Below are 22,447 nucleotides of genomic sequence, written 5' to 3' on the forward strand. Positions count from 1 at the left end.
CTAAGGAGTAGCTAGTGGGCAAGAAGTCCCAAAGGAGCTGAGGAGCAGCAGTGGACAATCTGGAGTTGTTTGCAAACAGAGTTGTGTACGACTCAACAGAAGTCCCTATGTCTTGGTTGTTAATGGACTAATGCTAAGCTAGAGGGCAAATTGGCATTGTGTTCAGTGACCTAAAGGAGCAGGATCATTCATAGAGGCAAACTGGTGTTGCTGCAAATTCGGAGACAATGAACCGAGTAGATGTGTTCAGGAAACGACCAATGGAGTTGTGAAGTGCACTAGATCATCTAGTAAGTTAGTGTATCTTTTTCAACGTACTTTGGTGGTCAAAGTTGTTGACATCAAACCCTAGTTTGTATTCCTTGTATCAATGATTGTATGAGAGCAATGATCCCTAATACGGGAGCCTTAGACAGTTGTATTACAATTTGTTAATATCACGAAGTTGGGTTATTAAGAAAATTGTAAAAAGTTGTCTATATTTGTGCACTAGTTGATTACAGTTGTTTGTATTTCATTGTGCAAAGTAGTTTGTTGTGGTGTTTGGATTGGTAGTGTCAATGATTCTAAGACCCTAACCTAGATTCCAGTACCGTGGAAATAAAACAAAACACCCAAAATCCTAGAGTTGTCTTCTAGCACAATGGTTGATTGGTCGAAGGCTCAGTATGCTTGCTTGCTCGACCTTACCATCCTCCTCTCTAAGGCACGTTGCTCGACCTTACCATCCTCCTCTCTAAGGCACGTTGTGTTTTGCGTGTGATGTGGACCAAATTAGCATATAAATTTAAACATACCATTTTATGTATATGTCAAACCACTATTTAAGTGGTACTACCCGAGAACCATGCTAGAAGGAGAAAACGTTGAAATAACAAATAATAATAACAATATTTTGTTGGAAAACAACATGACTCACCCATCTTCTGCGTTGCATCTACATTTCCTAAGATATCTTGTCCACTCGACCCTCCCAGACACTACAATTGTAGTCATTCGCTGCACAAAGTAATATTATATATGAGATCACAAATAAACCATGGGAGCTTAAAGAATAAATATACAGAGTGATGAATTAACCATACACATACCCACCCTCCCTTGCTAATATTATAACAACAACAATCATGAAAAATAATCCCTAAACATGTGAACACCAATGTAACATTTCCATTTCTTTCATATCAAAGTTCTAGGAAAAGTATTGAATGTCACACCCATGAACAAGAGCATACTACCTCGAAACAATGACAAAATGATAAATCATTGTGCAACTAACGATTATTTCAGCGTATTAAAGGACTAGTATTCTGCATGAGAGAAGTATGTTTCACCCTTCTTTTGTGCCATGTTTGTAGAATGTCCAATGCATCTTCACCACTTCACCTTTGTAGGCCATACAATTGTAGTTGTTCACTACATAAAAAGATCAATATACTTGACTATCAAAGCATAGATAAAACATATAATAATTTGAATAGCAAACAAATGGATCCACAAATAAGTGAAAAATGCTTTTAAGTGAACTGCATTTCATGTAGATATGTTGACTCACCTTCATTCATGAACAATTACCTCAATTTTCTCTGTCTGCTTCATTCATTTTCGTTTCCGCACCCAACAAATGAAACCAAGACAAATTTACAAGAAACATTAAAGAAATAAAAAAACAAAACAAAGCAAGAGTACAACACACTCAACAAACGAAACCAAGACCAAACTACCAAAAAACAAAAAGAAATTCAAAACAAAGGAAAATGAGTACAACAAAGCATGGCCATGCTCAAACTCAACAAAACAAAACATGCACACAAGAACACACAAAAAATTGCAAACATCCCCTCTGCACATCATCTCTCCTGCAATGTGTTGTCCTTCGCTGAAAGGGAAAAAATGTGGGTTGAATATGGTTAAAATAAACACAAAAATTAGTAATGTTAAACATATTTCAAAAGCAATAATTATTCATAATAGGAAACACACCTCCCCTAGAGTTTGTTTTACAACAATGGACACTCTCTGTATTCCACTTGCTTTTGCTCATCAAAACCAATCATCTACAAAAGATACACAATAAGCTATTAGAATCGTTATATAAGTTAAACTAAAAAGTACGCAATAATTGATCATAATAAGAAACACATGTTTATTTGAGATTGTTATATAAAATGGGAGAGTCCATTTTGTATTTCACGTATTCATGCTCATTGAAACATGGCATCTACAATAGATATACAATAAAATATTAGATTTCTAATAAAAGTCAAACCAGAGAGATTGAAGGCATGGACTTCAACAAAAACAAATCATGTAGACAACAACAAACAAAAAATTGCAAACTTCCCTTTTACACATTATATCTATTGTAGTGTCTTCTCCTTTGCTTGAAGGGAAAGAAGTGGTGTGAATAAGGTTAAAATAAAGACACAAATAGTAATAGCAAGCATAATTCAAAAAAAATAACTATAAGTAATTGCAAACATACCTCGTCTGGAGTTCGCTATATAAAGATAAACATTCCATTTTGTATTCCACTTACACATGCTCACCCGAACAAGCCATCTACAGCAGATACATAATAATATATTAGTATCATCATACAAGTTAAACTATAGAGTTGAATGCAACAATCAATCATAATGTGAAACATACCTTGCTTTGAACTTTTCTTATATAAAGTGGGGTAATCCATTTTGTATTTTATGTAATTCTACTCACTGCAATCAACCATCTGCAATAGATAGAAAATAAAATATTAGTATTCCAATAAAAAATAAATAGAGAATTCAAGGCATGAACTTGTGAAACAACTTAATTCCAACCCATTTATATTTCATGCTACATCTCAGCTTATAAATTTCTAAACTAGACATAATTCTAGTAGGAATAATGCAATCAATGTTATCACAAGATACATAATCCTTTTTGAAAGAGGGATAAAATCAAAATTAAACATATTGAACATGTTAAGATTTGTAACTTGGGAGGTACTCCAAACCCTAGGCTACAGGGTTTTGGAGGAATTGGCACCACAAAGTCATTTATGGGCGAAGAACCCAAGTGTGTCGACTTTGCACCCAAGCTTGCACGTGTGAAACCGTGTATGGATTTGGACACTTGGCACTTGGAGATTGTAGGGAACCCCTAAAGGAATAAGGGGTCGCTTGTAGCACCAACAAACGCCTTGTGGATTGAGTGAAAATAATTTTTTATTGATTAACTTGTCTTAAGTTTCAAGTCGGCCTTGAATTGAGGAGATAATTTGAGAAGTTTAAATGTCACCCTAAGGAATGATATAAATAGGAGTGAGGAAGAGCCTCATTCTTCACCCAATCAAGACACTTATTACTCACGTGAAGATTGAAATAGGAGGACGAGTCCGCAACCAAGAAGGAGAAAGGATCAAGTCTAGTTAGGGTTGGTTTTGAGACTGTTTTGGGTTGTGGTTATGCAGGTAAAGACAACGAGTAAAAGGGGACTAGGCCGAGAGTTTTGAGGACGAAATCTGAGCATGAAAACAGAAGCAAGCTCTCTCTAAAAGGCCAAGATTTCTGAAGTATTGCAGGTGGATGAAATTATGACTATTGTAGGATCGAGTAGCTTACTTGGCAGCCAAGGTTAGGCTGCATTCATCTACAGTAGGAGTGAAAAATCAAAGCTTCTTGGAGTGGTTTGAATGTAGGTTGGATCTGGTTAAGGTTACCGTAGTTAGGGTTGAGTTCTTCCAAAAAAGTCTCACTTAGATCCAAGGGTTTTGGAGAGAAAATGTGGACATCTACAAGGAGGAAAAGTACAGGATTGGTGTCCTCGTTTAGGTGAATATTAGGAGTAGCCAAAAGAACAGTTTTCGGAGGGCTGTAGTGGCTTGCTCCACACTCTAAGTAAATTCACTCCAGGAGGAATTTGAGGACTGTTAGAACGACAAAAGAAGGGATGCTCAGGGAAAGGAGGAGGTTAAGGGAGTAGTTTGACAAGACCAAGTTTGTTGTTGAAGGACTTTTGACAATGATAAGTGGAAGCCCTCCATGCCATAACTTTGTCTCATTGAAGCAACACAACTAGGAAAAAGAAGAAGTCCCTAAGAGTTGTGTTCTTGAATGACTAAGGAGCAGCTAGTTTGCAAGAACTCCCAAAGGAGATGAGGAGAAGTAGTCGACAGTCTAGAGTTGTTCACAGACTGAATTGTCAACAACTCAACAAAAGATCCTATGTCTTGGTTGTTAATATACTAATGATCAACTAGAATGCAGATTCGAGCTGTGTTCAGTCACCAAAAGGAACAATAACATAGATAGAGGCAGATTCGTGTTGATGTAGATTGGGAGCTAAAGGGCTGGGATGATGTGTTCAAGATATGACTAGTGGAGCTGTGACGTACACTAGATCAACTAGTAAGTCAGTGCAAATTGTTAAGGGTATATTAGTGGTCAAAGTTGTTCAGACCAAACCCTACTTTCGTATTACTTGTATCAGTGATTGTATGAGGACCATGATCCTTGGTACAGAAGCCCTAAACAATTGTATTACAGTTTGTTAATATAACGAAGTTAGGTTGTTAAAAAAATTGTAAAGAGTTGTATATATTTGTTCAATAATTGATTTACTGTCGTTTATATTTCGTTGAGCAAAGTAGTTTGTTGTGGTATTTGGATTGGTAGTGTCAGTGATTCTAAAACCTTAACCTAGATTCCAGTACCGTGGAAAAACAACATAGTATCATAACTACTTTGAAGGGCCATTGAATCAGCGTGTCAACAACGAAGCAACTCAGAGGGAGTTGAGATTGTCTAGATCATGGAGCATATGTTTTAGCTAAAGACATGGAGATGTGGTCTTGACTGGCTTGGCAACGAGATTGGCTGAAATGTTCATGTGTTGTGTTTGACCTACAAGGATGAGTGCTTGCAGGATTAAGTTGGAGTGATGACAGTCGTGTTCGACCGGAGCTCGGACTGACCTTGTAGCACACAAGATCAGTAACAGGTTGAGCCAATGGAGATCGTGCAGACTCAGAGGGAGTCTAGCTTCAAAGGGAGCAACCCTATTGAAGTGTTGAGATATTTCGGTTCAAATGAGATGAGGCAGAGGCAGAGGCGATACTGAGATAGTGTTGTTCATTCTACAGAGTATGCTACAGTGGCAGATGTTAGATGGGCTAGTGTCGCCGGTGATGATGATGGAAACTTCTTAGTGTTGGAAGTACCTTCCTTGCTAAGAGGGAGTATTGAGATTGGTAGCTTTGGAGGTACTCCAAACCCTAGGCTACAGGGTTGTGGAGGGATCAGCACCACAAAGTCACTTCTGGACTAAGAACCCAAGGGTGTGGGCATTGTACCCAAGCTTGTGGGTGTGAAACCGTGTATGGATTTGGACACTTGGCACTTGGAGATTGTAGGGAACCCATAAAGGAACAATGGGCCGCTTGTAGCACCAAGAGAGGCCTTGTGGGTTGAGAGAATTTTTTTTTTATGTGATTATGTGGGTGAATTCGTCTTAAGTTTCAAGTTGTCCTTGACTTGAGGAGACTATTAAAGAATGTTAGCTGTCATCCTAAGGAATGATATAAATAGAAGTGAGGAGGAGCCTCATTCCTGACCAAATCAAGTCATTTATTTCTCATCTAAAGATTGAAATAGGAGGCCAATTTCGCAACCAAGAAGGAGAAAGGGTCAAGTCTGGTTAGGGTTGGTTTTGGGTTGTAGTTATGCAAGTAAAGGCAACGAATAGGAGACTAGGCCGTGAATTTTTAGGAAGAAATATGAGCATGAGAAAAAAGCAATCTCTCTAACAGTTCAATATTTCTGAAGTATTGCAGATGGATAAAAGTATGGTTCTTGGAGGGCCAAGTTGCCTACTTAGCATCCAAGGATATGCCAAATTCATCTATAGTACGAGAGAATAAATCAGAGGTTGTTGGGGTGGTTTGCAAGTGGGTTGTACCTACTTCAGGTTGCCCTAGTTAGGGGTGAGTTCTTCATAAAAAGTCTCGTTGAAATCCAAGTGTTTTGGAGAGCAGAAGTGGATGTCTACAAGGAGGAAAAGTGTAGGATTGGTGTATTAGTTTAGGACAGTAGTTGGAGCAGCCAAGGGATGCTCGGAAAAAGGATGTCAAGGGAACAGTTTGACTAGCCCAAGTTTGTTGTTGAAGGACTTTTGACAGTGATAGATGGCATCCATCCATTCCCTAAGTTTGCCTCATTGAAGCAGAACAAATAGACAATAGAGGGAAGAATTCCCTAAGAGTTGTGTTCTTGAACGACTAAGGAGCAGCTAGTGAGCAAGAAGTCCCAAAGGAGTTGAGGAGCAGCTAGTGAGCAAGAAGTCCCAAAGGAGTTGAGGAGCAGCAGTGGGCAATCTAGAGTTGTTCGCAAACATAGTTGTGTACAACTCAACAGAAGGCCCTATGTCTTGGTTGTTAATGGACTAATGCTAAGCTAGAGGGCAAATTGGCGTTGTGTTCAATGACCTAAAGGAGCAGGATCATTCATAGAGGCAAATTGGTGTTGTTGCAAATTGGGAGACAATGCACCGGGCAGATGTGTTCAAGAAACAACCAATGGAGTTGTGAAGTGTACTAGATCATCTAGTAAGTTAGTGTATCTTTTTCAACATACTTTGGTGGTCAAAGTTGTTGACATCAAGCCCTAGTTTGTATTACTTGTATCAATGATTGTATGAGAGCGATGATCCCTAGTATGAGAGCCTTAGACAGTTGTATTACAGTTTGTTAATATCACGAAGTTGGGTTGTTAAAAAAATTGTAAAAAGTTGTCTATATTTGTGCACTAATTGATTACTGTTGTTTATATTTCATTGTGCAAAGTAGTTTGTTGTGGTATTTGGATTGGTAGTGTCAGTGATTTTATGACTCTAACCTAGATTCCAGTACAGTGGAAAAACAACAAAACACCCAAAATCCTAGTGTTGTCCACTAGCGCAATGGTTGATTTGTTGAAGGCTCAGTATGCTTGCTTGCTCGACCTTACCATCCTCCTCTCTAAGGCACGTTGTGTGGGGTTTTGCGTGTGATGTTGACCAAATTAGCGTATAATTTTAAACATACCATTTTATGTATATGTCAAACCATTATTTAAGTGGTACTACCCGAGAACCATGCTTGAAGGAGAAAACGCCGAAATAACAAATAATAATAACAATATTTCGTTGGAAAACAACATGACTCACACATCCTCTGCGCTGCATGTATATTTCCTAAGCTATCTTGCCCACTCGATCCTCCCAGACACTACAATTCTAGTCACTCGCTCCACAAAGTAATATTATATATGAGATCACACATAAACCATTGGAGCTTAAAGGATAAATATAAAAAGTGATGAATTAACCATAGACATACCTACCCTCCCTTGCTAATATTATAACAACAACAATCATGAAAAATAATCCCTAAACATGTGAACACCTATGTGGCATTTCCATTTCTTTCATATCAAAGTTCTAGGAAAAATATTGAATGTCACACCCATGAACAAGAGCATACTACCTCGAAACAATGACAAAATGATAAATCATTGTGCAACTAATGAATATTTCAGCTTATTAAAGGACTAGTATTCTGCATGAGAGAAGTATGTTTCACCCTTCCTTTGTGATGTTTGTAGAATGTCTAATGCATCTTCACCACTTCACCATTGTAGACCATTGTAGTTGTTCACTACATAAAAAGATCAATATACTTGACTATCAGAGCATAGATAAAACATATAATAATTTGAATAGCAAACAAATGGATCCACAAATAAGTGAAAAATGCTTTTAAGTGAACTGCATTTCATGTAGATATGTTGACTCACCTTCATTTATGAACAATTACCTCAATTTTCTCTGTCTGCTTCATTCATTTCCATTCCGCACCCAACAAACAAAACCAAGACAAATTTACAAGAAACATTAAAGAAACAAAAAAACAAAACAAAGCAAGAGTACATCACACTAAACAAACAAAACCAAGACCAAACTACAAAAAAACAAAAAGAAATTCAAAACAAAGGAAAATGAGTACAACACAGCATGGCCATGCTCAAACTAAACAAAAAAAACATGCACACAAGAACAAAGAAAAAAATGCAAACATCCCCTCCGCACATCATCTCTCGTGCAATGTGTTGTCCTCTGCTGAAAGGGAAAGAAAGTGGGTGAATATGGTTAAAATAAACACACAATTAGTAATGTTAAACATATTTCAAAAGCAATAATTATTCATAATAGGAAACACACCTCCCCTAGAGTTTGTTTTATAACAATGGACACTCTCCTATATTCCACTTGCTTTTGCTCATCAAAACCAACCATCTACAAAAGATACATAATAAGCTATTAGAATTGTTATATAAGTTAAATTAAAGAGTACGTGATAATTGATCATAATAAGAAACACAACCTTATTTGAGATTGTTATATAAAATGGAAGGGTCCATTTTGTATTTCACGTATTCATGCTCATTGAAAAATGGCATCTACAATAGATATACAATAAAATATTAGATTTCTAATAAAAGTCAAACTAGAGAGACTGAAGGCATGGACTTCAACAAAAACAAATCATGTAGACAACAACAAACAAAAAATTGCAAACTTCCCTTTTGCACATTATATCTATTGTAGTGTCCTCTCCTTTGCTAAAAGGGAAAAAAGTGGTGTGAATAAGGTTAAAATAAAGACACAAATAGTAATAGCAAGCATAATTCAAAACAAATAACTATTAGTAATTGCAAACATACCTCGTCTTGAGTTTGCTATATATAGATAGACATTCCATTTTGTATTCCACTTACACGTGCTCACCCGAACAAGCCATCTACAGCATATACATAATAAGATATTAGTATCATTATACAAGTTAAACTGTAGAGTTGAATGCAACAATCAATCATAATGTGAAACATACCTTGCTTTGAACTTTTTTTATATAAAGGGGGATAATCCATTTTGTATTTTATGTAATTCTACTCACGAGAAATAACCATCTGCGGTAGATAGAAAATAAAATATTAGTATTCTAATAAAAAATAAATAGAGAATTGAAGGCATGAACTTGTGAAACAACTTAATTCCAACCCATTTATATTTCATGCTACATCTCAGTTTATAAATTTCTAAACTAGACATAATTCAATCAATGTTATCACAAGATAAATAATCCTTTTTGTAAGAGGGATCCAATCAAATTTAAACATATTGAACATGTTGAGATTGGTAACTTGGGAGGTACTCCAAACCCTAGCCTACAGGGTTGTGGAGGAATTGGCACCACTAAGTCACTTGTGGGCTAAGAACCCAAGCGTGTCGGCTTTGCACCCAAGCTTGCAGGTGTGAAACCATGTATGCATTTGGACACTTGGCACTTGATTGTAGGGCACCCTTAAAGGAACAAGGGTCGCTTGTAGCACAAGAGAGGCCTTGTGGATTGAGTGAAAATAATTTTTATTTGATTATGTGGGTGAACTTGTCTTAAGTTTCAAGTCGGCCTTGAATTGAGGAGACAATTTGAGAAGGTTAAACGTCACCCTAAGGAATGATATAAATAGGAGTGAGGAGGACCCTCATTCCTCACCCAATCAAGACACTTATTCCTCATGTGAAGATTGAAATAGGAGGACGAGTCCGCAACCAAGAAGGAGAAAGGATCAAGTCTGGTTAGGGTTGGTTTTGAGACTATTTTGGGTTGTGGTTATGCAGGTAAAGACAACGAGTAAAAGGAGACTAGGCCGAGACTTTTGAGGACGAAATCTGAGCATGAAAACAGAAGCAAGCTCTCTCTAACAGGCCGAGATTTTTGAAGTATTGCAAGTGGATGAAATTATGACTATTGGAGGGTCGAGTAGCCTACTTGGCAGCCAAGGTTAGGCTGCATTCATCTACAGTAGGAGTGAAAAATCAAAGGTTCTTGTAGTTTGAATGTAGGTTGGATCTGGATAAGGTTATCGTAGTTAGGGTTGAGTTCTTCCAAAAAAGTCTCACTTAGATCCAAGGGTTTTGGAGAGAAAAAGTGGACGTCTACAAGGAGGAAAAGTACATGATTGGTGTCCTCATTTAGGTGAGTATTAGGAGTAGCCAAAAGAACAGTTTTCGGAGGGTTGTAGTGGCTTGCTCCAAGCTCTAAGTAAATTCACTTCAGGAGGAATTTGAGGACTGTTAGAACGACAAAATAAGGGATGCTCAAGGAAAGGAGGAGGTTAAGGGAGTAGTTTGACAAGACCAAGTTTGTTGTTGAAGAAGCACTTTTGACAATGATAAGTGGAAGCCCTCAATGCCATAACTTTGTCTCATTTAAGCAACACAACTAGGAAAAAGAAGAAGTCCCTAAGAGTTGTGTTCTTGAATGACTAAGGAGCAGCTAGTTCGCAAGAACTCCCAAAGGAGATGAGGAGAAGTAGTCGACAGTCTAGAGTTGTTCACAGACTAAATTGTCAACAACTCAACAAAAGATCATATGTCTTGGTTGTTAATATACTAATGATCAACTGGAGCGCAGATTGGAGTTGTATTCAGTCACCAAAAGGAACAATAACATTGATAGAAGCAGATTGGTGTTGATGCAGATTGGGAGCAAAGTATTTTGTTGTGGTATTTGGATTAGTAGTGTTAGTGATTCTAAGACCTTAACCTAGATTCCAGGACCATGGAAAAACAACATGGTATCATAACTACTTTGGAGGGCCATTGAATCAGCGTGTCCACAACGAAGCAACTCAGAGGGAGTTGATATTGTCTAGATCATGAAGCATATGTTTCAGCTGAAGACATGGAGATGCGGTCTTGACTGGCTTGGCAACGAGATTGGCTGGAATGTGCATGTGTTGTGTTTGACCTACGAGGATGATTGCTTGCAAGATTAAGTTGCAGTGATGACAGTCGTGTTCGACCGGAACTCAGACTGACCTTGTAGGGCACGAAATCAGTAACAAGTTGAGCCAATGGAGATCGTGCAGACTCAGAGGGAGTCTAGCTTCAAAGGGAGCAACCCTATGGAAGTGTTGAGATATTTCGGTTCAAATGAGATGAGGCAAAGGAAGAGGCACTATTGAGATAGTGTTGTTCATTCTACAGAGTATGCTACAGTGGCAAACGTTAGATGGGCTAGTGTCGCCAGTTATGATGATGGAGACTTCCTAGTGTTGGAAGTACCTCCCTTGCTAAGAGGGAGTGTTAAGATTGGTAGCTTTGGAGGTACTCCAAACCCTAGACTACAGGGTTGTGGAGAAATCAACACCACAAAGTCACTTCTGGACTAAGAACCCAAGGGTGTGGGCATTGCACCCAAGCTTGTGGTTGTGAAACTGTGTATGGATTTGGACACTTGGCACTTGGAGATTGTAGGGAACCCTTAAAGGAACAATGGGCCGCTTGTAGCACCAAGAGAGGCCTTGTGGGTTGAGAGATTTTTTTTTATGTGATTATGTGGGTGAATTTGTCTTAAGTTTCAAGTCGTCCTTGACTTGAGGAGACTATTAAAGAATGTTAGATGTCATCCTAAGGAACGATATAAATAGGAGTGAGGAGGAGCCTCATTCCTCACCAAATCAAGTCATTTATTTCTCATCTGAAGATTGAAATAGGAGGCCAATTCCGCAACCAAGAAGGAGAAAGGGTCAAGTCTGGTTAGGGCTGGTTTTGGGTTGTAGTTATGCAAGTAAAGGCAACAAGTAGAAGGAGACTAGGCCGTGACTTTTTAGGAAGAAATATGAGCATGAAAACAAAAGCAATCTCTCTAACAGTTCGATATTTCTGAAGTATTGCAGATGGACAAAAGTATGGTTCTTGGAGGGCCAAGTCACCTACTTAGCAGCCAAGGATATGCCAAATTCATCTATAGTACGAGAGAATAAATCAGAGGTTGTTGGAGTGGTTTGCAAGTGGGTTGGACCTACTTCAGGTTGCCCTAGTTAGGGGTGAGTTCTTCAGAAAAAGTCTCGCTGAAATCCAAGTGTTTTGGAGAGCAGAAGTGGATGTCTACAAGGAAGAAAAGTGTAGGATTGGTGTCTTAGTTTAGGACAGTAGTTGGAGCAGCCAAAAGAGTTGTTTTGGGAGGGCTGGAGTGGCTTGCTCCAAGCCCTAAGTACAGTCACTTGAGAAGGAATTTGAGGATTGTTAAAAGGGCAAAAGAAGGGATGCTCAGGAAAAGGAGGTCAAGGGAACAGTTTGACTAGCCCAAGTTTGTTGTTGAAGGACTTTTGACAGTGATAGGTGGCATCCATCCATTCCCTAGGTTTGCCTCATTGAAGCAGAACAAATAGGCAATAGAGGGAAGAATTCCCTAAGAGTTGTGTTCTTGAACGACTAAGGAGCAGCTAGTGGGCAAGAAGTCCCAAAGGAGCTGAGGAGCAGCAGTGGGCAGTCTAGAGTTGTTCGCAAACAGAGTTGTGTACAACTCAACAGAAGGCCCTATGTCTTGGTTGTTAATGGACTAATGCTAAGCTAGAGGGCAAATTGGCGTTGTGTTCAGTGACCTAAAGGAGCAGGATCATTCATAGAGGCAAATTGGTGTTGCTGCAAATTGGGAGACAATGAACCGGGCAAATGTGTTCAGGAAACGACCAATGGAGTTGTGAAGTGCACTAGATCATCTAGTAAGTTAGTGTATCTTTTTCAACGTACTTTGGTGGTCAAAGTTGTTGACATCAAATGCTAGTTTGTATTCCTTGTATCAGTGATTGTATTAGAGCGATGATCCCTAGTACGGGAGCCTAAGACAATTGTATTAAAGTTTGTTGATATCACGAAGTTGGGTTATTAAAAAAATTGTAAAAAGTTGTTTATATTTGTGCACTAATTGATTACTGTTGTTTATATTTCATTGTGCAAAGTAGTTTGTTGTGGTATTTGGATTGGTAGTGTCAGTGATTTTATGACTCTAACCTAGATTCCAGTACCGTGGAAAAACAACAAAACACCCAAAATCCTAGTGTTGTGCACTAGCACAATGGTTGATTTGTTGAAGGCTCAGTATGCTTGCTTGCTCGACCTTACCATCCTCCTCTCTAAGGCACGTTGTGTGGGGTTTTGCGTGTGATGTTGACCAAATTAGCATATAATTTTAAACATACCATTTTATGTATATGTCAAACCATTATTTAAGTGGTACTACCCGAGAACCATGCTAGAAGGAGAAAACGCCGAAATAACAAATAATAATAACAATATTTTGTTGGAAAACAACATGACTCACCCATCCTCTGCGCTGCATGTATATTTCCTAAGCTATCTTGCCCACTCGATCCTCCCAAACACTACAATTCTAGTCACTCGCTGCACAAAGTAATATTATATATGAGATCACGAATAAACCATTGGAGCTTAAAGGATAAATATACAAAGTGATGAATTAACCATACACATACCTGCTCTCCATAGACATACCTACCCGCCCTTGCTAATATTATAACAACAACAATCATGAAAAATAATCCCTAAACATGTGAACACCAATGTGGCATTTCCATTTCTTTCATATCAAAGTTCTAGGAAAAATATTGAATGTCACACCCATGAACAAGAGCATACTACCTCGAAACAATGACAAAATGATAAATCATTGTGCAACTAACGAATATTTCAGCGTATTAAAGGACTAGTATTGTGCATGAGAAAAGTATGTTTCACCCTTCTTTTGTGCCATGTTTGTAGAATGTCTAATGCATCTTCACCACTTCACCTTTGTAGACCATACAATTGTAGTTGTTCACTACATAAAAAGATCAATATACTTGACTATCAGAGCATAGATAAAACATATAATAATTTGAATAGCAAACAAATGGATCCACAAATAAGTGAAAAATGCTTTTAAGTGAACTGCATTTCATGTAGATATGTTGACTCACCTTCATTTATGAACAATTACCTCAATTTTCTCTGTCTGCTTCATTCATTTCCATTTCCGCACCCAACAAACGAAACCAAGACAAATTTACAAGAAACATTAAAGAAATAAAAAAACAAAACAAAGCAAGAGTACAACACACTCAACAAACGAAACCAAGACCAAACTACAAAAAAACAAAAAGAAATTCAAAACAAAGGAAAATGAGTACAACACAGCATGGCCATGCTCAAACTCAACAAAACAAAACATGCACACAAGAACAAAGAAAAAATTGCAAACATCCCCTCTGCACATCATCTCTCCTGCAATGTGTTGTCCTCCGCTGAAAGGGAAAAAAAGTGGGTTGAATATGGTTAAAATAAACACACAATTAGTAATGTTAAACATATTTCAAAAGCAATAATTATTCATAATAGGAAACACACCTCCCCTAGAGTTTGTTTTATAACAATGGACACTCTCCTGTATTCCACTTGCTTTTGCTCATCAAAACCAACCATCTACAAAAGATACACAATAAGCTATTAGAATCGTTATATAAGTTAAACTAAAGAGTATGCAATAATTAATCATAATAAGAAACACACCTTTCTTTGAGATTGTTATATAAAAGGGGAGAGTCCATTTTGTATTTCACGTATTCATGCTCATTGAAAAATGGCATCTACAATAGATATACAATAAAATATTAGATTTCTAATAAAAGTCAAACTAGAGAGATTGAAGGCATGGACTTCAACAAAAACAAATCATGTAGACAACAACAAACAAAAAATTGCAAACTTCCCTTTTGCACATTATCTCTATTGTAGTGTCCTCTCCTTTGCTGAAAGGGAAAAAAGTGGTGTGAATAAGGTTAAAATAAAGACACAAATAGTAATGGCAAGCATAATTCAAAACAAATAATTATTCATAATTGCAAACATACCTCGTCTAGAGTTTGCTATATAAAGATAGACATTCCATTTTGTATTCCACTTACTCATGCTCACCAGAACAAGCCATCTACAACAGATACATAATAAGATATTAGAATCATTATACAAGTTAAACTGGAGAGTTGAATGCAACAATCAATCATAATGTGAAACATACCTGGCTTTGAACTTTTTTATATAAAGGGGGATAATCCATTTTGTATTTTACGTATTTCTGCTCACTGGAATCAACCATCTGCAGTAGATAGAAAATAAAATATTAGAATTCTAATAAAAAATAAAATAGAGAGTTGAAGGCATGAACTTGTGAACCAACTTAATTCCAATCCATTTATATTTCATGCTATATCTCAGTATATAAATTTCTAAACTAGACGTAATTCTAGTAGGAATAATGCAATCAATGTTATCACAAGATAAATAATCCTTTTTGTAAGAGGGATCCAATCAAATTTAAACATATTGAACATGTTGAGATTGGTAACTTGGGAGGTACTCCAAACCCTAGGCTACAGGGTTGTGGAGGAATTGGCACCACAAAGTCATTTATGGGTGAAGAACCCAAGTGTGTCGAGTTTGCACCCAAGCTTGCAGGTGTGAAACCGTGTATGGATTTTGACAATTGGCACTTGGAGATTGTAGGGCACCCCTAAAGGAATAATGGGTCGCTTGTTGCACCAACAGAGAATTGGCACCACAAAGTCATTTATGGGTGAAGAACCCAAGTGTGTCGAGTTTGCACCCAAGCTTGCAGGTGTGAAACCGTGTATGGATTTTGACAATTGGCACTTGGAGATTGTAGGGCACCCCTAAAGGAATAATGGGTCGCTTGTTGCACCAACAGAGGCCTTGTGGATTGAGTGAAAATAATTTTTATTTGATTATGTGGATGAACTTGTCTTAAGTTTCAAGTCGGCCTTGAATTGAGGAGATAATTTGAGAAGTTTAAATGTCACCCTAAGGAATGATATAAATAGGAGTGAGGAGGAGCCTCATTCCTCACCCAATCAAGACACTTATTCCTCACGTGAAGATTGAAATAGGAGGACGAGTCCGCAACCAAGAAGGAGAAAGGATCAAGTCTAGTTAGGGTTGGTTTTGAGACTGTTTTGGGTTGTGGTTATGCAGGTAAAGACAACGAGTAAAAGGGGACTAGGCCGAGACTTTTGAGGACGAAATCTGAGCATGAAAACAGAAGCAAGCTCTCTCTAACAGGCCAAGATTTTGAAGTATTGCAGGTGGATGAAATTATGACTATTGGAGGGTCGAGTAGCTTACTTGGCAGCCAAGGTTAGGCTGCATTCATCTACAGTAGGAGCGAAAAATCAAAGGTTCTTGGAGTGGTTTGAATGTAGGTTGGATCTGGTTAAGGTTACCGTAGTTAGGGTTGAGTTCTTCCAAAAAAGTCTCACTTAGATCCAAGGGTTTTGGAGAGAAAAAGTGGACGTCTACAAGGAGGAAAAGTACATGATTGGTGTCCTCGTTTAGGTGAGTATTAGGAGTAGCCAAAAGAACAGTTTTCGGAGGGTTGTAGTGGCTTGCTCCACGCTCTAAGTAAATTCACTCCAGGAGGAATTTGAGGACTGTTAGAACGACAAAAGAAGGGATGCTCAAGGAAAGGAGGAGGTTAAGGGAGTAGTTTGACAAGACCAAGTTTGTTGTTGAAGAAGGACTTTTGACAATGATAAGTGGAAGCCCTCCATGCCATAACTTTGTCTCATTGAAGCAACACAACTAGGAAAAAGAAGAAGTCCCTAAGAGTTGTGTTCTTGAATGACTAAGGAGCAGCTAGTTTGCAAGAACTCCCAAAGGAGATGAGGAGAAGTAGTCGACAGTCTAGAGTTGTTCACAGACTGAATTGTCAACAACTCAACAAAAGATCCTATGTCTTGGTTGTTAATATACTAATGATCAACTAGAGCGCAGATTGGAGCTGTGTTCAGTCACCAAAAGGAACAATAACATTGATAGAGGCAGATTCGTGTTGATGCAGATTGGGAGCTAAAGGGGTGGGAAGATGTGTTCAAGATATGACTAGTGGAGCTGTGACGTACACTCTGGAGCTGTTCAGTAATTGATTTATTGTCGTTTATATTTCGTTGAGCAAAGTAGTTTGTTGTGGTATTTGGATTGGTAGTGTTAGTGATTCTAAGACCTTAACCTAGATTCCAGTACCGTGGAAAACAACATGGTATAATAACTACTTTGAAGGGCCATTGAGTCAACGTGTCCACAGCGAAGCAACTCAAAGGAAGTTGAGATTGTCTAGATCATGGAACATATGTTTCAGCTGAAGACATGGAGATGTGGTCTTGACTGGCTTGGCAACGAGATTGGCTGGAATGTGCATGTGTTGTGTTTGACCTACGAGGTTGAGTGCTTGCAGGATTAAGTTGCAGTGATGACGGTCGTGTTCGACCGAAGCTCAGACTGACCTTGTAGGGCACGAGATCAGTAACAGGTTGAGCCAATGGAGATCGTGTAGACTCAGAGGGAGTCTAGCTTCAAAGGGAGCAACCCTATGGAATTGTTGAGATATTTTGGTTCAAATGAGATGAGGCAGAGGCAGAGGCACTACTGAGATAGTGTGGTTCATTCTATAGAGTATGCTACACTGGCAGACGTTAGATGGGCTAGTGTCGCCGGTGATGATGATGGAGACTTCCTAGTGTTGGAAGTACCTCCCTCGCTAAGAGGGAGTGTTAATATTGGTAGCTTTGCAGGTACTTCAAACCTTAGGCTACAGGGTTGTGGAGGAATCCGCACCACAAAGTCACTTCTGGACTAAGAACCCAAGGGTGTGGACATTGCACCCAAGCTTGTGGGTGTGAAACCGTGTATGGATTTGGACACTTGGCACTTGGAGATTGTAGGGAACCCTTAAAGGAACAATGGGCCGCTTGTAGCACCAAGAAAGGCATTGTGGGTTGAGAGAATTTTTTTTTTATGTGATTATGTGGGTGAATTTGTCTATTAAAGAATGTTAAATGTCATCCTAAGGAATGATATAAATAAGAGTGAGGAGGAGCCTCATTCCTCACCAAATCAAGTCTTTTATTTCTCATCTGAAGATTGAAATAGCATGCCAATTCCGCAACCAAGAAGGAGAAAGGGTCAAGTCTGGTTAGGGCTGGTTTTGGGTTGTAGTTATGATATGCCAAATTCATCTATAGTACGAGAGAATAAATCAGAGGTTGTTGGAGTGGTTTGCAAGTGGGTTGGACCTACTTCAAGTTGCCCTAGTTAGGGGTGAGTTCTTCAGAAAAAGTCTCGCTGCAATCCAAGTGTTTTGGAGAGCAGAAGTGGATCACTACAAGGAGGAAAAGTGTAGGATTGGTGTCTTAGTTTAGGATAGTAGTTGGAGTAGCCAAAAGAGTTGTTTTGGGAGGGCTAGAGTGGCTTGCTCCAAGCCCTAAGTACAGTCACTTGAGAAGGAATTTGAGGATTGTTAAAAGGGCAAAAGAAGGGATGCTCGGGAAAAGGAGGTCAAGGGAACAGTTTGACTAGCCCAAGTTTGTTGTTGAAGGACTTTTGACAGTGATAGGTGGCATCCATCCATTCCCTAAGTTTGCCTCATTGAAGCAGAACAAATAGGCAATAGAGGGAAGAATTCCCTAAGAGTTGTGTTCTTGAACGACTAAGGAGCAGCTAGTGGGCAAGAAGTCCCAAAGGAGCTGAGGAGCAGCAATGGGCAATCTAGAGTTGTTCGCAAACAGAGTTGTGTACAACTCAACAGAAGGCCCTATGTCTTGGTTGTTAATGGACTAATGCTAAGCTAGAGGGCAAATTGGCATTGTGTTTAGTGACCTAAAGGAGCAGGATCATTCATAGAGGCAAATTGGTGTTGCTGCAAATTGGGAGACAATGAACCGAGCAGATGTGTTCAGGAAACGACCAATGGAGTTGTGAAGTGCACTAGATCATCTAGTAAGTTAGTGTATCTTTTTCAATGTACTTTGGTGGTCAAAGTTGTTGACATCAAACCCTAGTTTGTATTCCTTGTATCAATGATTGTATGAGAGCGATGATCCCTAGTACGGGAGCCTTAGACAGTTGTATTACAGTTTGTTAATATCACGAAGTTGGGTTATTAAAAAATTGTAAAAAGTTGTCTATATTTGTGCACTAATTGATTACTGTTGTTTATATTTCATTGTGCAAAGTAGTTTGTTGTGGTATTTGGATTGGTAGTGTCAGTGATTTTATGACTCTAACCTAGATTCCAGTACCGTGGAAAAACAACAAAACACCCAAAATCCTAGTGTTGTCCACTAGCACAATGGTTGATTTGTTGAAGGCTCAGTATGCTTGCTTGCTCGACCTTACCATCCTCCTCTCTAAGGCACGTTGTGTGGGGTTTTGCGTGTGATGTTGACCAAATTAGCATATAATTTTAAACATACCATTTTATGTATATGTCAAACCATTATTTAAGTGGTACTACCCGAGAACCATGCTAGAAGGAGAAAACGTTGAAATAACAAATAATAATAACAATATTTTGTTGGAAAACAACATGACTCACCCATCCTCTGCGCTGCATGTATATTTCCTAAGCTATCTTGCCCACTCGATCCTCCCAGACACTACAATTCTAGTCACTCACTGCACAAAGTAATATTATATATGAGATCACGAATAAACCATTGGAGCTTAAAGGATAAATATACAAAGTGATGAATTAACCATACACATACCTGCTCTCCATAGACATACCTACCGCCCTTGCTAATATTATAACAACAATCATGAAAAATAATCCCTAAACATGTGAACACCAATGTGGCATTTCCATTTCTTTCATATCAAAGTTCTAGGAAAAATATTGAATGTCACACCCATGAACAAGAGCATACTACCTCGAAACAATGACAAAATGATAAATCATTGTGCAACTAACGAATATTTCAGCGTATTAAAGGACTAGTATTGTGCATGAGAGAAGTATGTTTCACCCTTCTTTTGTGCCATGTTTGTAGAATGTCTAATGCATCTTCACCACTTCACCTTTGTAGACCATACAATTGTAGTTGTTCACTACATAAAAAGATCAATATACTTGACTATCAAAGCATAGATAAAACATATAATAATTTGAATAGCAAACAAATGGATCCACAAATAAGTGAAAAATGCTTTTAAGTGAACTGCATTTCATGTAGATATGTTGACTCACCTTCATTTATGAACAATAACCTCAATTTTCTCTGTCTGCTTCATTCATTTTCATTTCCGCACCCAACAAACGAAACCAAGACAAAACTACAAGAAACATTAAAGAAACAAAAAAACAAAACAAAGCAAGAGTACAACACACTCAACAAACGAAACCAAGACCAAACTACCAAAAAACAAAAAAAAATTCAAAACAAAGGAAAATGAGTACAACACAACATGGCCATGCTCAAACTCAACAAAACAAAACATGCAGACAAGAACAAAGAAAAAATTGCAAACATCCCCTCCGCACATCATCTCTCCTGCAATGTGTTGTCCTCCGCTGAAAGGGAAAAAAAAGTGGGTTGAATAAGGTTAAAATATACACACAATTAGTAATGTTAAACATATTTCAAAACCAATAATTATTCATAATAGGAAACACACCTCCCCTAGAGTTTGTTTTATAACGATGGACACTCTCTTGTATTCCACTTGCTTTTGCTCATCAAAACCAACCATCTACAAAAGATACACAATAAGCTATTAGAATCGTTATATAAGTTAAACTAAAGAGTACGCGATAATTGATCATAATAAGAAACACACCTTTATTTGAGATTGTTATATAAAATGGGAGAGTCCATTTTGTATTTCACGTATTCATGCTCATTGAAAAATGGCATCTACAATAGATATACAATAAAATATTAGATTTCTAATAAAAGTCAAACCAGAGAGATTGAAGGCATGGACTTCAACAAAAACAAATCATGTAGACAACAACAAACAAAAAATTGCAAACTTCCCTTTTGCACATTATATCTATTGTAGTGTCCTCTCCTTTGCTGAAAGGGAAAAAAGTGGTGTGAATAAGGTTAAAATAAAGACACAAATAGTAATAGCAAGCATAATTCAAAACAAATAACTATTAGTAATTGCAAACATACCTCGTCTTGAGTTTGCTATATAAAGATAGACATTCCATTTTGTATTCCACTTACACATGCTCACCGAACAAGCCATCTACAACAGATACATAATAAGATATTAGTATCATTATACAAGTTAAACTGTAGAGTTGAATGCAACAATCAATCATAATGTGAAACATACCTTGCTTTGAACTTTTTTTATATAAAGGGGGATAATCCATTTTGTATTTTATGTAATTCTACTCACTGGAATCAACCATCTGCGGTAGATAGAAAATAAAATATTAGTATTCTAATAAAAAATAAATAGAGAATTGAAGGCATGAACTTGTGAAACAACTTAATTCCAACCCATTTATATTTCATGCTACATCTCAGTTTATAAATTTCTAAACTAGACATAATTCTAGTAGGAATAATGCAATCAATGTTATCACAAGATAAATAATCCTTTTTGTAAGAGGGATCCAATCAAATTTAAACATATTGAACATGTTGAGATTGGTAACTTGGGAGGTACTCCAAACCCTAGGCTACAAGGTTTTGGAGGAATTGGCACCACAAAGTCATTTATGGGCAAAGAACCCAAGTGTGTCGACTTTGCACCCAAGCTTGCAGGTGTGAAACCGTGTATGGATTTGGACACTTGGCACTTGGAGATTGTAGGGCACCCCTAAAGGAATAAGGGGTCGCTTGTAGCACCAACAGAGGCCTTGTGGATTGAGTGAAAATAATTTTTATTTGATTATGTGGATGAACTTGTCTTAAGTTTCAAGTCGGCCTTGAATTGAGGAGATAATTTGAGAAGTTTAAATGTCACCCTAAGGAATGATATAAATAGGAGTGAGGAGGAGCCTCATTCCTCACCCAATCAAGACACTTATTCCTCACGTGAAGATTGAAATAGGAGGACGAGTCCGCAACCAAGAAGGAGAAAGGATCAAGTCTAGTTAGGGTTGGTTTTGAGACTGTTTTGGGTTGTGGTTATGCAGGTAAAGACAACGAGTAAAAGGGGACTAGGCCGAGACTTTTGAGGACGAAATCTGAGCATGAAAACAAAAGCAAGCTCTCTCTAACAAGCCAAGATTTTTGAAGTATTGCAGGTGGATGAAATTATGACTATTGGAGGGTCAAGTAGCTTACTTGGCAGCCAAGGTTAGGCTGCATTCATCTACAGTAGGAGCGAAAAATCAAAGGTTCTTGGAGTGGTTTGAATGTAGGTTGGATCTGGTTAAGGTTACCGTAGTTAGGGTTGAGTTCTTCCAAAAAAGTCTCACTTAGATCCAAGGGTTTTGGAGAGAAAAAGTGGACGTCTACAAGGAGGAAAAGTACAGGATTGGTGTCCTCGTTTAGGTGAGTATTAGGAGTAGCCAAAAGAACAGTTTTCGGAGGGTTGTAGTGGCTTGCTCCACGCTCTAAGTAAATTCACTTCAGGAGTAATTTGAGGACTGTTAGAACGACAAAAGAAGGGATGCTCAGGGAAAGGAGGAAGCCCTCCATGCCATAACATTGTCTCATTGAAGCAACACAACAAGGAAAAAGAAGAATTCCCTAAGAGTTGTGTTCTTGAA

General features: G+C 38.1%; 2 long non-coding RNA genes across 2 annotated transcripts; both read right to left on the reverse strand.

Annotated features, from left to right (window-relative positions):
- Positions 1-1,334: 1,334 nt before the first annotated feature.
- Positions 1,335-2,059, reverse strand: LOC149249548 (uncharacterized). Its single transcript, XR_016265869.1, has 3 exons — positions 1,984-2,059; positions 1,556-1,879; positions 1,335-1,416 (listed from the first exon to the last, which is right to left on the reverse strand). It is a non-coding gene; the product is annotated as an uncharacterized LOC149249548 (long non-coding RNA).
- A 5,480-nt stretch (positions 2,060-7,539) lies between these two features.
- Positions 7,540-14,161, reverse strand: LOC149249549 (uncharacterized). The gene is made up of 9 exons (XR_016265870.1): positions 13,845-14,161; positions 13,624-13,705; positions 13,190-13,269; positions 8,909-8,987; positions 8,742-8,818; positions 8,402-8,477; positions 8,239-8,313; positions 7,815-8,136; positions 7,540-7,675 (listed from the first exon to the last, which is right to left on the reverse strand). It is a non-coding gene; the product is annotated as an uncharacterized LOC149249549 (long non-coding RNA).
- Between the last annotated feature and the right edge of the window lie 8,286 nt (positions 14,162-22,447).

Source organism: Pinus tabuliformis, chromosome 7, assembly GCF_031772625.1.
Source record: "Pinus tabuliformis cultivar Carrire ecotype Pingquan chromosome 7, CPIR1, whole genome shotgun sequence".
Lineage (NCBI taxonomy): Eukaryota > Viridiplantae > Streptophyta > Pinopsida > Pinales > Pinaceae > Pinus > Pinus tabuliformis.